This window comes from Myotis brandtii, unplaced genomic scaffold (assembly GCF_000412655.1).
Source record: "Myotis brandtii unplaced genomic scaffold, ASM41265v1 scaffold165, whole genome shotgun sequence".
NCBI lineage: Eukaryota > Metazoa > Chordata > Mammalia > Chiroptera > Vespertilionidae > Myotis > Myotis brandtii.
This window is the reverse complement of record NW_005356042.1, coordinates 13,985,827-14,000,130: the sequence shown is the minus strand read 5'-3', so window position 1 is coordinate 14,000,130 and position 14,304 is coordinate 13,985,827.

The following is a 14,304-nucleotide window of genomic DNA, read 5'->3' as shown; positions in this document are numbered from 1 at the left end:
AGAATAAGCCAGTTCAGGCTCCAAGTAGAGGCTGGGGTTGAAGCTGAAGGAGCCCAGACCTTGAAGTCAAGCAGATCTGGTTTGATACCTGGGTTTGCTACCTATTTCATATGAGACATCAGGTAAGTCTTTTAACTGGTCTCTCTATGCTCTGGTTTTCTTAGTTTTAAAATCAGATTGATACTTATTCAAGGGGTTATTATGCAAAACTAATGAGATAATAAATTCTCAGGAAATTGTGCTGGTCATCATTAAACCCTCAACCACCCTCCAAACACACACCCTCACTTCACAGCCCTCCCAAACTGCAAGCTAAGAGCCTCATTTTCATAATCTCTTCCTGTGGTCAACAAAACTCTAAAAATGGCTCCCAAATGCCACATCCTAATCCTGGATCCTATGAATCTGATGACACGTCCCTCCCAACACCACTCTCATCCCACACAGCACAGTGACTTCGTTGTACTGTATGGCACAGTTGACTTAAATTAGGGAGTAGGCACATGGGTCTTTGAAGGCAAACAGCTCTCAACTGGGAAGGGAAGGGCATGTCAGAGTCTGGAAGTGTGAGAAGGGCTGGACACCTGGTGCTGGTTTGAAGGTGGAGGGAGCCACAATGGGAAGGAATGCCTAGTCTTAAGGAGCTGAGAGATGCCCCCAGCTGGCAGCCAATGAGTGAGGAATAGGACCTCAGTCCTGCCACTGCCAGGGACTGAATTCTGCCAAGACCTCCATGACCTTGGCAGTGGATTCTTCCACTTCAGAGACTCCAGGTGGGAAGAAGGTATCTCTGCTGACACTTTGATTTCATCTTTGTGAGACTGAAGCAAGAACCCAGCTGTAGGGGTTGGTGGGGGGTGGGGGGATAATGGGGGGATGAGGACACATATGTAATACCTTAATCAATAAAGAAATTTTAAGAAAAAAGAACCCAGCTGCAACAGGCCAGTCCTCTGACCTAAGGAACTATATGGTACGAAATGTGTGTGGCTTTAAGCCACTGTATTTTTGGTAATATGCTAACATAGCAATAAGCAACTGCTTCCACAGAGACAGGAAGACAAGGAAAGAGACAAAGGCAGAGACAGAGACACAGAGCCTGGACAAAGGGAGGAAAATCAGCAATCAACAATTGGTGAATCTGGATAAAGGGTATAAGAAACTTCTTTGTACTATTCTTGCAACTTTTCTGTAAATTTGTAATTACAGCAAAAAAAGTTACAAGTAATTAAAGCACAGAGTAAAATAAAACCCTTTGACATCTGTGTAACTGCCAGCAGATAATGCAAATTCATAAACTCTTCATTGAATTTGATTCAGAGGTGCAGGAGCAAATATGCTGCCTCAAATCCTTTGGTGACTATATTTACAGGAGCCCTGGGTTGTCTGCTTCTGGCGGTCCTCAATGAAAAATCAAGTATCCAGTGACTTTGATAATAAATTATCAGGTCTCCGGCAGTATATGGTCAAAAGGCTTTCCCTTTTAACTTTGGCATGACCATCTTTTTTTAAAAAGATGAACTCTGCCAGGATCTAACTGCAGGAGGTTCACCAATGTTATGGGGCCATGAATCTGAGGATACAGTATTGGACAAAAGCTGAATATCAATATGTCAAAAGAAAAAAGCAGGATAATTCCTGTGGCAATGTCTAAAAAGACATTTTAGACATTGATAAAGAGAGATATTTTACAATTACACATATGATGAAGAGAGATATTTTACAATACCACAAAGAAATCTTCCAGACCCACTCTGTTGAGTTTACAATGCAAAGTCTCAGAAATTACTACAGGTACAATAATGTCAATACCGACTCCATCCATCAGTGGCTTTCAGTGGTCCTTCTATACAAAGGCAAACAAACATGGATAAGCAGACTCGACTCCTTATTGATTTCTCTGCTCCACGTTTCTAGGAAATACATTTCAGAGTCTAGAAATAAGTCAAACATTGCTCAAGTTATGTTTTTAAAATCCTCCAGGTCCACTTTCTGTCAATTCTCTCAGTTCTGCATTTTTCATTAAGTTTTGGGGATTAACTTTCATCCTCATACCTTCTGTCAATAGTACCCTAAGATATTTTGACATTGATTATCAACATCAATTTCAGTTTGATGCCATCTGCTGTGCACTCTGGGACTTCAGCTCCCTTTTCTTTTCTTTCTTTTGTTTCCTAGGCTCATTTGAATTCCTGCATCTCCTGATATGTAGGAACATTATGATACTACAAAGCATTTTTAAAAAGAAGAAAATCGGATTGTATTTGAGTTTCAACAACCTTCTGTCCACGGAAAACCATCTTCCTTGCTCATAATAACTCATCAGTGGTCAAAGCACTGAAACTAGGGACTTGAATTACTATTAACTCTTTTTAGGGCTGAGGAACAAGATTTGCAGGGAAAGCATAAGCCTTTTTCCCAAGAGGGCACTTTCATTTTTGGAAAATTATAGTGATTTTTTTTTAGAAAATTCTTCTCTTATGGGTATGAATTTGCATCTCTGTAATTTCTAAACATTGGTCTTTGACTTTTTATGTCCTCATGGGTTCAAATAATCTCTCTCCAGATGACTGATCTTCTAATAAATGAAGACATCCTACTCTTGCCAGTCCCCAGCTCCTGTCTTTTCCTGGTTCTCCAGAGTTTTCATAAGGCACCTCACACCTGGTCACACTCCTGTGACCTTTGATGAGCATCAGCCTTAGAGGGCAGCCTGAACAACCCACACTTGTCACCTCTAATTGACATGCTATCCACTAGAATGGACTACAACTCTAAGAAAACTACGTTATTTATTACAACTATTAGGTCTCTTCTAGACTTTCAAATCCCGGAACAACCCAAGACACTGGTAATTTCCTGGGGTCCTGCTACCTGAAGCAAATTAACTCAGAGTACAAAACTTTACACAATTGAGTGGAAATATAAAGCTGCAACTTTTCACATTAAACACTGACTTGTGAGACTTTAAACACATTAAAATGCTTTCTTTAGAAGAATGATAGTACCTTAATGTTTAATCCTTTCATACATGAAATCTGAGTGAGGAAAAAATATGTATTGGTCCAGGAATGTTTTTATATTTTAGTCATCTTAGGGTAAAGAGCCACAATTCCAGTTAACTATGTGTAAAATGCAGCAGCAATGTTCACGGAACAGAACTGGAAAATTTTAACTTAGTATGAGCTACTTTTTTGCATTTTGGAAAATGTAGAGAATTTTGTTTTAGATGCCATTGCCCTTCTTCACATTCTAAATAAGAATGATCATATACTTTGCTTTTGGATCTGTACTTAAAATTGTGATACAATAGAGAAATATAAAAATAAAAGTTTCTACCAAATGCAAATGTTCTCCTACTATAAAATAGAAATTACCATTCTAGCTAGTTCTGCTTATAAGCTCCATTCATTTTTCAGAGGTTACTGCTTTCTTTCTAATGTCTCTCTGGAGTTGTGACCAGCTGTTCTTGTTACTTAAATGTTTGATAGGAAAACACCTGGAAATAAATGGCTTCCATGGGGAAATATGTTGCACCATTTGCCAAAAAGGAATTGGGACATAAAGAGCTAAAAGTGAATTACTCTGCTACTCCATTAAAAAAAAATAACATCGTAGGGTCCAGATTTCAAATATTTTTCAGAAATCTAAATTTCATAAAAGTTGGACCTTCAAACAGGAATGTTCAAGTCAGCTTGAATATTTTATTTTAATCCAATATGAATGCTATGGTTGATTTCAGGTGTGTGTTTTTTTTTCTTCTTTCAATCCAATCCTTAGATCTAAACCTATAGCAGTATATGGCTAATGAATTAAATCTGCAATACTTAATATGTACTTTCAATAAACACATTTTAGAGAACTGAAAAATTTTCTGCTTTGAACTTACTAGTACACTGAATCCCTTGGTCCCTGATACCAAGATTCTAACCACTTCCTCTGCATTACTTCTCTGAATCAACAATTCCAAAAACAGGACATAAAGACAAAATTACAAACAAAAATAACTCCATGGTATGTGGGTCTAGGATTTAATGGCTTATTTCTATGGTGATATATAGTATCTCAAATAGATGCTGAATGTGAACTGGTATCCAATGATTTCACATTTGCAAACACACACACACACACACACACACACGATTCTATTATTGGTGGAAAATGTCAGGAAGTACACATAACAGATTGCTAATGGCAGTTTCTTCTGGGGGTTGGAATTGCAAGTGGCTATGAAAAATTTTGCTCCCTGGCATTTTTCAATATATATTGTATATTTAAAATACAACAAAAAAAGAAAAATCACTAATTTTGCTACTGATAGCCATGTATTGAAAGTTCTGTGAGTAAAAATCATGCTGCCATACTTAAGATTTCATAGATGATACCAAGTGCTTTCTCAAATGTCATCACTCGAGTTCCTTGTGACAGCTCTGTACCATTAGTAGGGTAGATATTCTCCTTTTCCTTGGACAGATTAGTAAAATAAAGCGCAAAGTCAGTTCACAGGCCTGAACGAGCTGTTGTTTCTTCTAAATCCTGCCTCTAACAAAGCAACCAACCTTGCTGGAAACATTTCATTCAGAAAGTGCTCAGTGAACACTGAAAGTGTACCAGGAAACAAAATGAAATCAATGTGTGTTTCAGATTTAGAGATGCACCATAGATAAGATGGAATAAACTCAGATAGTTATTTCTGGGTCTAATGGTGATCAAGCAAGTTTTACAACCTCAGTGTATTCTGAAAGGCAGTCACCGCAGCCAACATGAGTGCTTTCAGAGCTTCAGTGATTGATGATGATTATTGTTGTTATTTGCTTCTTATCTTCTCACTTCAGGTTAGAAATGTTTTAAATTAGTTCCCTAGTTTTTTCAACTTATGCCTGTCTTCCTGGGCAACCCTTCACTCTGCCCCTTGATATCCTGTCAGGCTTTCAATCGCACAAAGATTTATTATGTCTTCATGTGTAATGATTCACCGTGCAATTTGTGTTGTCTGTGACTATTCTGAAATAATCGTAATGCATTTATTGTGTTGCCTGGATAACAGATCTCAGTAATGGCATAATCTGATTAGGGTATCACTCAAGCTTATCATACACCAAATAGACCTTGAGCACCAACTGGCATTTTGCATGGTGGCATGGTTAATAAAATGCCAGAAAGCCTCTGGCTTCAGAGAAACAAGGCAAACAATACCATAGAGATTAAGTACTTATTTATTTAAAAAGCACTAATGTAGCAGCTGCCACAGGACTTACTGTAGCCATGCACTGACTATATATCCATGACACTCTTGGTTGACACTTCATCACAAGTCAAGAAGGGCAAGTGCAAAAACAAGTTGTTGTGTGTCTCCTCTGCGCCAGGCACTCTGGACAGAGCATGAGAAAGGAAGGCATACAATCCAACAAAATATCATCCCTGTCTTCAAGAAATGTACAAATTGGGGCCAAATGCACAAAAAGAGTGGATTTCAATAAAGCAGGATCATTGCTCTGATGGGGATAAACAAGGATGCTTTGGATGTGGAGTGAGTAGTGGTCGGAGAAAGGTTCCTGGAGGAGATGGTACTTGAGCAGAAACTGGAAGGGTGAGTGAGGACAGACAGATAGCAGTGGTCATTCCACAGGTAACTAATTTTCCTCAGTGAAACTTCTAGACATTTTTGCTGCCTATATCAAATTAAGAATGCTAGAGAAAAAAAAGAGAAAAGAATGCTGACTTCCTCAGACTCAAATACACACACACACACACACACACACACACACCACACACACACACACACACACACACACACACACACACACACATACACACATGTACATACCCAAACTAGGTACTTTCAAAAGATTAAAGTTGTCATGTGAAAATGCTATCTCTTTTGTGGTTTTAATAGGCAAATGCAGAACTCTTAACTTTACTGATCGCATTACCTTAGGAGAGTCAGAGGAAAACTAAGGTTGTGATCACAAGGAGAGCAGATTATAACCCTGTGGAGGCGGGCAGCCAAGGAGCAGGAGCTCTGAGAGTGTTCTTTCCAAATCCAACATCTTACACAAGGCTGGGGCTTAAGTTTATCTAGCAAAGATTAGCAAAGTGCATCCAATAATGAGCTTCCCCTAAAAAAATGAAAGATATTTAATAGCAAGCTAAATATCAAAAGAGCACATTTTATACATCATAACCTTTAAAAAGTTTATTTCAGGGTGAAGAGTTTTATGTATACATATATATTCTAATATATTTGAGCTATTAGAAGAATTACACTTCCAAAAAGCCATATTCAATAATAACATACTGCTTCATAATTATGGAGTGATAAACATCATTTCATAGCAGAAGATTTGAATATTATGAATCCACATGATTTTCACTTTAATCTTCCTGAAATTCTTTAGTTATATTCCATCAATTTAAAAATCAGACTTTATCAGTATAATCAATTCTCAGTATAAATCGATTAGCACACTTAGTTCGCTCAAGTTCATTGTTCACTCTGAACTGCAAATAGTTTAATATTGCTAAAAACTCAGAGGGGAGGATAAGAAATGGTGAAATCTTAGGCTTGAAAGGAGATAAGGGCCTGATCATGTAGAGCCCTGTGTATCCTGGTATGGGATCAGACTCTATCCTCAAAGCAAAGTGGGACCAAAATGTAGTGTGGCCAGGAGAGGGATACAATTTCAGATCAGTGTGTTAGAATGACTGGCTTCATACCAACCTGGAGAAAGGGCTAGAAAGAGTAAAAAAAAAGCCAAGAGAGAGACAGACTATTTCATCCATTGCAGTAGAAATAAGAATGGAAGAGAGGATTACTCAAGAGATGAAATGTGAAATATTGAGAGGCAAGGAAGATTCAAGGGGTAAGATCAAGGTGGCCGCCATGTTCCTGCTTGACTGACCTCCTGAAACAATGAAAATCCTATCCACTAGACCAGTGGTTCTCAACCTTGGCTGCACATTAGAATCACCTGGGAATCTTTTTAAAATCCTGATTTGTGGCCCCACCCCATAGACGGTTCTTTCATTAGGCTGTTGACATTATATCCAGGTATTAAAGGCTGAGGAGGGACTACACGTGTGGAAATGAGGAAGATGGCAGAGCTAAAGAGAATAGTCCCTATGCAGGTCCAAAATAATAGAAGAAAAGCACTTTTCTGACAACTTTGATATGTAGTTAGATTTGAAAACCATCAATAAGCCTCATAACTCAACTACTCTGTACAAGACACTACTAGTAAAATCCAAACTCTCAGAATACTCCACAGGGTAGGGGAGGGGAGGGGAGGGGAGGGAAGGGCTAACAAGATGCTCCCCCAGGCCCCTATCCCGAGTTCACTGCTGCCTCACTCTTCCTAAGTCTTTTCTCAATTGGAAAATCATAATTGGCAGCCTATCAAGACAGCTACAAGAATGAAGTTCATTAAACTCAACTGAGAAGAACTGGGAAACCAGAGCCAGGGAGAAACAGCAGCACTTAAACAAACAGAAAATATATGGTTCCTGGAAACTACAGACACATAAGAACTTTTGCAGATTAACACAGTCCCCTGTGAAGAAGTGCTCTTACAATTAGTCATGTTAAATTGCCAAGGTACATTTTCAGCAGGAGCCCACAGCTGCCCCATCTCAGCGCCAGGGAATGTTATTTTTACTCTTACAGTTACAACAAGATTCTAATTACCGAAACTGCCGATGTCACCTTAATTACAGTTTTATTTAATGATCTCATTGGGCACTGTGGTATGATGGGGGATTTTTTAAAATAAAATACAGCACAGAAGGGGAGAAGGAGGACTTAGCCCCCAGGGTATTAGCATGCAGCTTACTGAGGGGGAGGGAAGCATAGACATAAGAAAAGTTAGCAAAGAGCTCCAATTCACAGGGAATGTTGTTAAAATTTACATTTGGCATTTGTTGTTATTAAGGTGAAAAAGAGCGCATTTTAAAAATGCAAGTTCATGCTTTTACAGCGAGACATTATTGGAAATAATAGTCGTTGATACTTGTGATTCTCAGCACACACCAAATTGTGTGGGAAAGGCCTTACCTGTGCTAACGATTTGTACATTTCCTGAGTGCCCACTGTATGACTGTTCCAGGCAAACCCCAGGAGCTTGCAATTCAATAGTGAGAGTAAGTGACAAAGACATCCATTAACTGCACGTCAACAGCATGGTGCTAAACAGTCTGTGAAATGGTGTGAGTGACTAGTGATTGTAACTAGTACAGTTAATCAAAAATAGGCTTCCTATTGTAATGTAAATAGTAAAAGGCTCAATATGGAATCCACCTCAGAAAATATCTCTTTCATCTCCTTCATTCTATTGGCAAGGAGAGTGAGGCTCAGAGGTCAGGGCTTTCTCAAATTGCACAGTAAATTGGTGACAGAGCTGACATTATAATCCAGGGGCTCTGAGACTCAACGCTGCCCAGGGTCAAATCTTGAGCAACCTTCAGAAGAAGCTAAGGAAGAGAAAGTGAGCGCCCGTGTGTGACAGAGGTGGTAAATATAGCGGATATCCTTTTGCCAATACTATTCCAACATGCCCAAAGACATGGCTCCAGTCCATGTCATGATGTGTTATGTAAATAGGAGAGTGACACAGAGGATGGGAGAAAACTATTAGGATGATGAGGGAAGTGGGCTATGAACAATTTATGGAGAACCATATCCAGAGACCTTAATTTCAAGAAATAATTGGAAACCATTTCAAAATTACCCCCCAAAGAACTGCTTTATATAATCAAAACGTATTTTGTTGATAAATCTTGTTCCTACAAATAGGGTAGATTCAAAAAAGCCAGAAATAGGGCTCTGTCACTATCATCTGGGAATCACCTCAGTGTATGCTGGGAACCAGAAGGAAAGAGGAACCACAGGAGAATTGGGTGGTGGGATGAATAAGGTCTGCAGATTTTACTCGCTATTCAAAGACAGAAATTATTTTTTAAATCTTAAAACATAAGTTTGCGAGTCAAATAAAACATTGGTAGTGAAAATTTGGATTTTGGAAGAAGAAAATAAACTCCATCTTTAATATACTTTATTTTAGATGGCAGTGGGTCTCCCAGGTGGTAAAAAAGAAGAGACAAAAATTCAATAACATTAGTGGCCAGGACCTGATACAGGAAGGTGAGAGAGAGAGATAGCCACATATTGAAGGGGAAAAAAATCTCTTCAAAAGCCTGAATTGCTCTACCCAGTAAAAATATAAATGGCCAAAGCTTAACTTGTCAAATAGACAAAAAGTATTTTGGTCAAAATATCATTTATTTTACACTGGTAGCTCTTAAAAATTGGAAAATGATACGGGCCTTTCCTACACTAATCTGATACTAAGGAATCATCCTCAAGATTATCAGATATCGCCTGTAGCTCCATGAGGCTAATGTTCTCTTTATGGGACATAAAGCTGCCTTAGCATCAGGCTTATTACAGAAGGCAGCTTGAAGAGACATATTTGCCCTGCTTAAGCTTTTAAAAACTTATAAAAATAGCAAGCGCATCTCATCTGGCTCTAGTGAAATAACATCCCTGAGAAGAAAAAGCATTTCAACGAGCCTGGAAAACAAATGCCTCCCCAGAGACCTGGCCTCTCTTGGCAGACTTTTTGTCAACGCTCTTGGGGAGTTTTATGTAGAACCAGATGGGGCAAATTTTGTCTTTTATTGCCATAGCCTCTAATTGATGGGTTTCCAGAGAGAGCCTGTCTCCTAAAGTGCATGAAACCATCTTCACCCACGCTCCCTTAAGTTCTTTGCAAGAGCTTTGTTTTCTGGAAGTCTACCCCACTGACAAGAGTGGAATCAATGCAATTAAGATGAACAAATCACTTTGCAAATATTTTCTACAATGAGCCGCCTCTTAAAATCCATGAAGGCATTGATAGCAGTCTACTTTTCTCCATGGAATTCAAATGGCTGCAAATTGGTGAAAGTTTAGATAAAAGTTGGAGATGAATCCAATCATTAGGATCAAAGAGTGAAATTATGCTTAAAATCCAACCTTTGTCCCCAAATCTTACCTTTAAGGAGAAGCTAAGATTTCAATGTCCTTTCTCTCTATTACTGGACAGAGTTGCCTGATTTGTACTTCCCCCCATCCTCACTGTTCAACTCAGCCTACAAGGGAGGTGTAAGTAATTATCAAGGAAGCCTCCAAGTGGACACAGAAAAGTGCATGCAGACTAAATGCCATCTATGCCCATCTCCTCTCCATGGCACTTGCCACTGCTGTACCTGCTGTAGGTACCCTATTGCTCTGGGCCCCCGCAGGGAAGATGAAATGAAAGTGCTGAGAACTGCGGGTAGAAGGGAGCTGGAGGATAAATGCCCCATCTTCATTGTTCCTTGGTTGGGTAATTCTGAGGCCTGGCACTGATTCCTATTGGCTTCCTTCCTCTCCCTGCCTCCCTTCCTCACACCCTATCAATGCCTCCTGGAGGAGAGACCAAGATGGCGGCATAGGAAAACACCGGAAATTGCTGCCTCCGACAAAAATTTCAAAAATAAGCTTTGTTTTCTGGAAGTCTACCCCACTGACAAGAGTGGAATCAATGCAATTAAGATGAACAAATCACTTTGCAAATATTTTCTACAATGAGCCGCCTCTTAAAATCCATGAAGGCATTGATAGCAGTCTACTTTTCTCCATGGAATTCAAATGGCTGCAAATTGGTGAAAGTTTAGATAAAAGTTGGAGATGAATCCAATCATTAGGATCAAAGAGTGAAATTATGCTTAAAATCCAACCTTTGTCCCCAAATCTTACCTTTAAGGAGAAGCTAAGATTTCAATGTCCTTTCTCTCTATTACTGGACAGAGTTGCCTGATTTGTACTTCCCCCCATCCTCACTGTTCAACTCAGCCTACAAGGGAGGTGTAAGTAATTATCAAGGAAGCCTCCAAGTGGACACAGAAAAGTGCATACAGACTAAATGCCATCTATGCCCATCTCCTCTCCATGGCACTTGCCACTGCTGTACCTGCTGTAGGTACCCTATTGCTCTGGGCCCCCGCAGGGAAGATGAAATGAAAGTGCTGAGAACTGCGGGTAGAAGGGAGCTGGAGGATAAATGCCCCATCTTCATTGTTCCTTGGTTGGGTAATTCTGAGGTCTGGCACTGATTCCTATTGGCTTCCTTCCTCTCCCTGCCTCCCTTCCTCACACCCTATCAATGCCTCCTGGAATCACCTTCCAAATAAACATTTGCAGCCTAAGTCTGTTTTGGGTCAACTAAAATAGGTTATTACGACATAAGTGCAAGAAAGCATAGTTGAGGAACAGAACAGGGGATACAGATAGTCCGTGATAACTGCCACACCCAATAACATCCCTGGTAGTAGAATCCTAAATAGGTAAGAAGCAATCCAGAATGAGTGTATGTGCTGGCCAATCCACTTTCTTCCTTACCACTGAGAGGATTCTTGTGAGCATACTTTTGAATTTCCTCTAGCCATGCCTTCCTTCTGTTCACATGTCACAGGCAATCAAAAGCAGCCGAGAGTGTGTTTTCAATCAAATCAAAGCCAGGCCAAGGGCTATGATGACAGCATCTTTCAGGAGAGACTTACTTTGAGACATAGTGTAAACTTCAGATTTGATCCTCAAATCACCCTATCTTCCTGGAACCTGCTTTATTCACCAACTTTCATAGAAACTCATTTGTAAATAAGAGCATTTGAAATTTGAAAACTTACATTAGTTGCCATTTTATTTTTGCATAAACAAGCAAGATTTATGTAAAATCTAGGCTATACCCTTTACAAGTATGGAAGCAAACAAGAATCGAAGACTTTGGTTTATATATATTTGTAGTTTCATGTTAACTTCAAAGTACATAAACTTCATCAGAAGTTAATATGAAACTAGAAATATATATAAACCGAAGTCTTCCTTATACAGGTGAGTTTTTGGAACATTGTTTCACATCATCATCCAGAAATTTACCATTTATCAAGAAAATCAGACTGCCTTCCAGCTGCTGGTCGATAGAATGGACCGTGGAGCAATTTCCGTCCTAATGCCTGATTATGTGCTCATCCTCAACGACGGGCTTGGATGCTCACAGCTATGGCTTCTTCTTCCAACTCTTTTCCCCTCTGGCTACACTTCACAATCAAAGTAAAGTTTGTCTGCTTAATTTAATACCTGCTTTGCTCAATTCATTTATCAGCGTTTGGCTGATCTCTTTCCAAGTGGCAGATATTTGGGTGTAAATATTTTCTATTCCACGTGTAATATGTGGCCTGAGGTAACTTGCATCAGAGATGGCATTAAGCTATGTGAAATGATGGACTGTTTTCCTTCACATTACCTTCCTCCAGGTAAACTACTCTGTAGATTAGTAACTGGTTTTCCTTGATTTATTTTTGAAGGTTACTCCATATTCCTTTACGCAGTACTTTTCTATGAATTATGCATGCTGTTAAGGTCCAACACCCAGCAAAGGCTGTGGAGCATAATTTCTCCTCTTATAATTTATATTATACCACCAGAAATGACTTCAGCTTCTAAATTTTTCATTCAGAAGATACAGCTTGATACTCAAATGGGAGACTTTGGAGCTACCCAATAATATTTCAGTTTAGTGCTGTTAATTTTGTTTCAAGCTTGGTATTTCCCCATGTTTTAATTATAAATGTTCTACACAAAGTGAGCATAAACACATAAAACCTACATTGACCCCAAAACAGAAAAGATCTAAAACATGAGTATTACAGGCATACCTCAGAGATATTGCGCATTCAGTTCCACACCATCGCAGTAAAGTGAGTACCACAATAAAATGAGTGGTTAACCTTTTTGCTGGTGGAGGGTCTTGCCTTCAATTTGTTAAAAACAAACAAACAAAAACATCTGTGAAGTGCAATAAAGCAAAGCACAAAACAAGGTATGTCTGTACTAATTCTTTTCTACCTGAAGCAATAAACTAAGTTGAGAAATCAAAAAAAAAAAGGAAGAAGAAGAAGAAGAGATGTGAATGGAAACAGAAAAAGGGATGAAAAGAACCTGAATGCTAGAGATGTTAGTTTTTACCATCATGTTGTCCTGTCTTATCAATCACATCTCAATATTGTTTTGTTAAACTTCTATCTCCTTTATTGCTTCAATGAATTTTGGTTTAGTCTGTACTTGTTATTTCCCATGTTCCTCCCTGTCCATGTAACTTTCTCCTTTAGTTCTTAAAATCATAGCCTAGAAGAATAGGAAGGCCTTGGAGGACCCCGCCCTCTGACCAGCAGCATCGGCATCTCTCAGTCCCCATCCCATCCCAGAAACTCTCGGGGTGGGACACATCTGCTGTAGCCAGTCCTCTGGGGGATTCTGATAGGCGTCTGTTTGAGATTTCCCAAAACTAATCCAAGAGTTACATCCTAGGCATGGCCTCGGGTTATCCCTGTTCATCTTTTACACCAGCAGCTGCTTGTGGGGAAGCTGCTTCCTACAGCTGTCCCCTGGCAACACCTTGTCTCAGTTGCCCTATTTATGTTTTGCTTTCCTCCTGAGCTCCGGGCAACTGGGATGTCTTTAAAAACCAGCTTATTCCTCATATTCCCACAACATACTATATGTATAGAGGGGTAGTTTACATCCCATTGGGCAGCCTTTGGCCAGTGGGGATGAGAGGTGACAGACATTTCTGCATTTGTCCCTTAGACGGAAATTCTGAGGCACACTCTAAATGGCTCCCCATGACGTGGTGGCCAACTCAAACAGGCATTTTTCTCTCCACCCTCTTTCCTTGTGTTACGGTCCTGTCGGTTATCCCTTTCCCGGTGATCACTTCCCAAGACAAACTGTTCGCATGTATAGCAGGGTGGAGGAATCTAGCCAAAGAAGTAAACTCTTATTTTAAAGATGAAACAACTATCAGTGGAGTTCCTGTGTAGGTGAGAAAACACACACACACACACACACACACACACAAAAAAAAAAAAAAAAAAAAAAAAAAAAAAAAAAAAAAAAAAACAAAAAAAAAAACAAAAAAACAAGAAAATCCTCTGAAGAGAGGAAAGGGAATCCCATAGCTTCCATTGCAGGGATTGGGTTGGTTGTATTTTTTTTTTATCACTTCTCTCAAAAAAGAGTGAGTATTGCATTCTTTAATAAAGCAAATAGAAAATTATATCCAGTTCCAAGTACATCAGTCTTTAGCAATTACTGGAATGTTTTTGCATCTATCTATGGGAGTGGGGGCGTTTAGTAACAGTGTGGTACAACTGTTGACTCACTGGCTCCATGAAGCATTACTTTCATTCAAGTGTGTGTGTGTGTGTGTGTGTGTGTGTGTACACTTG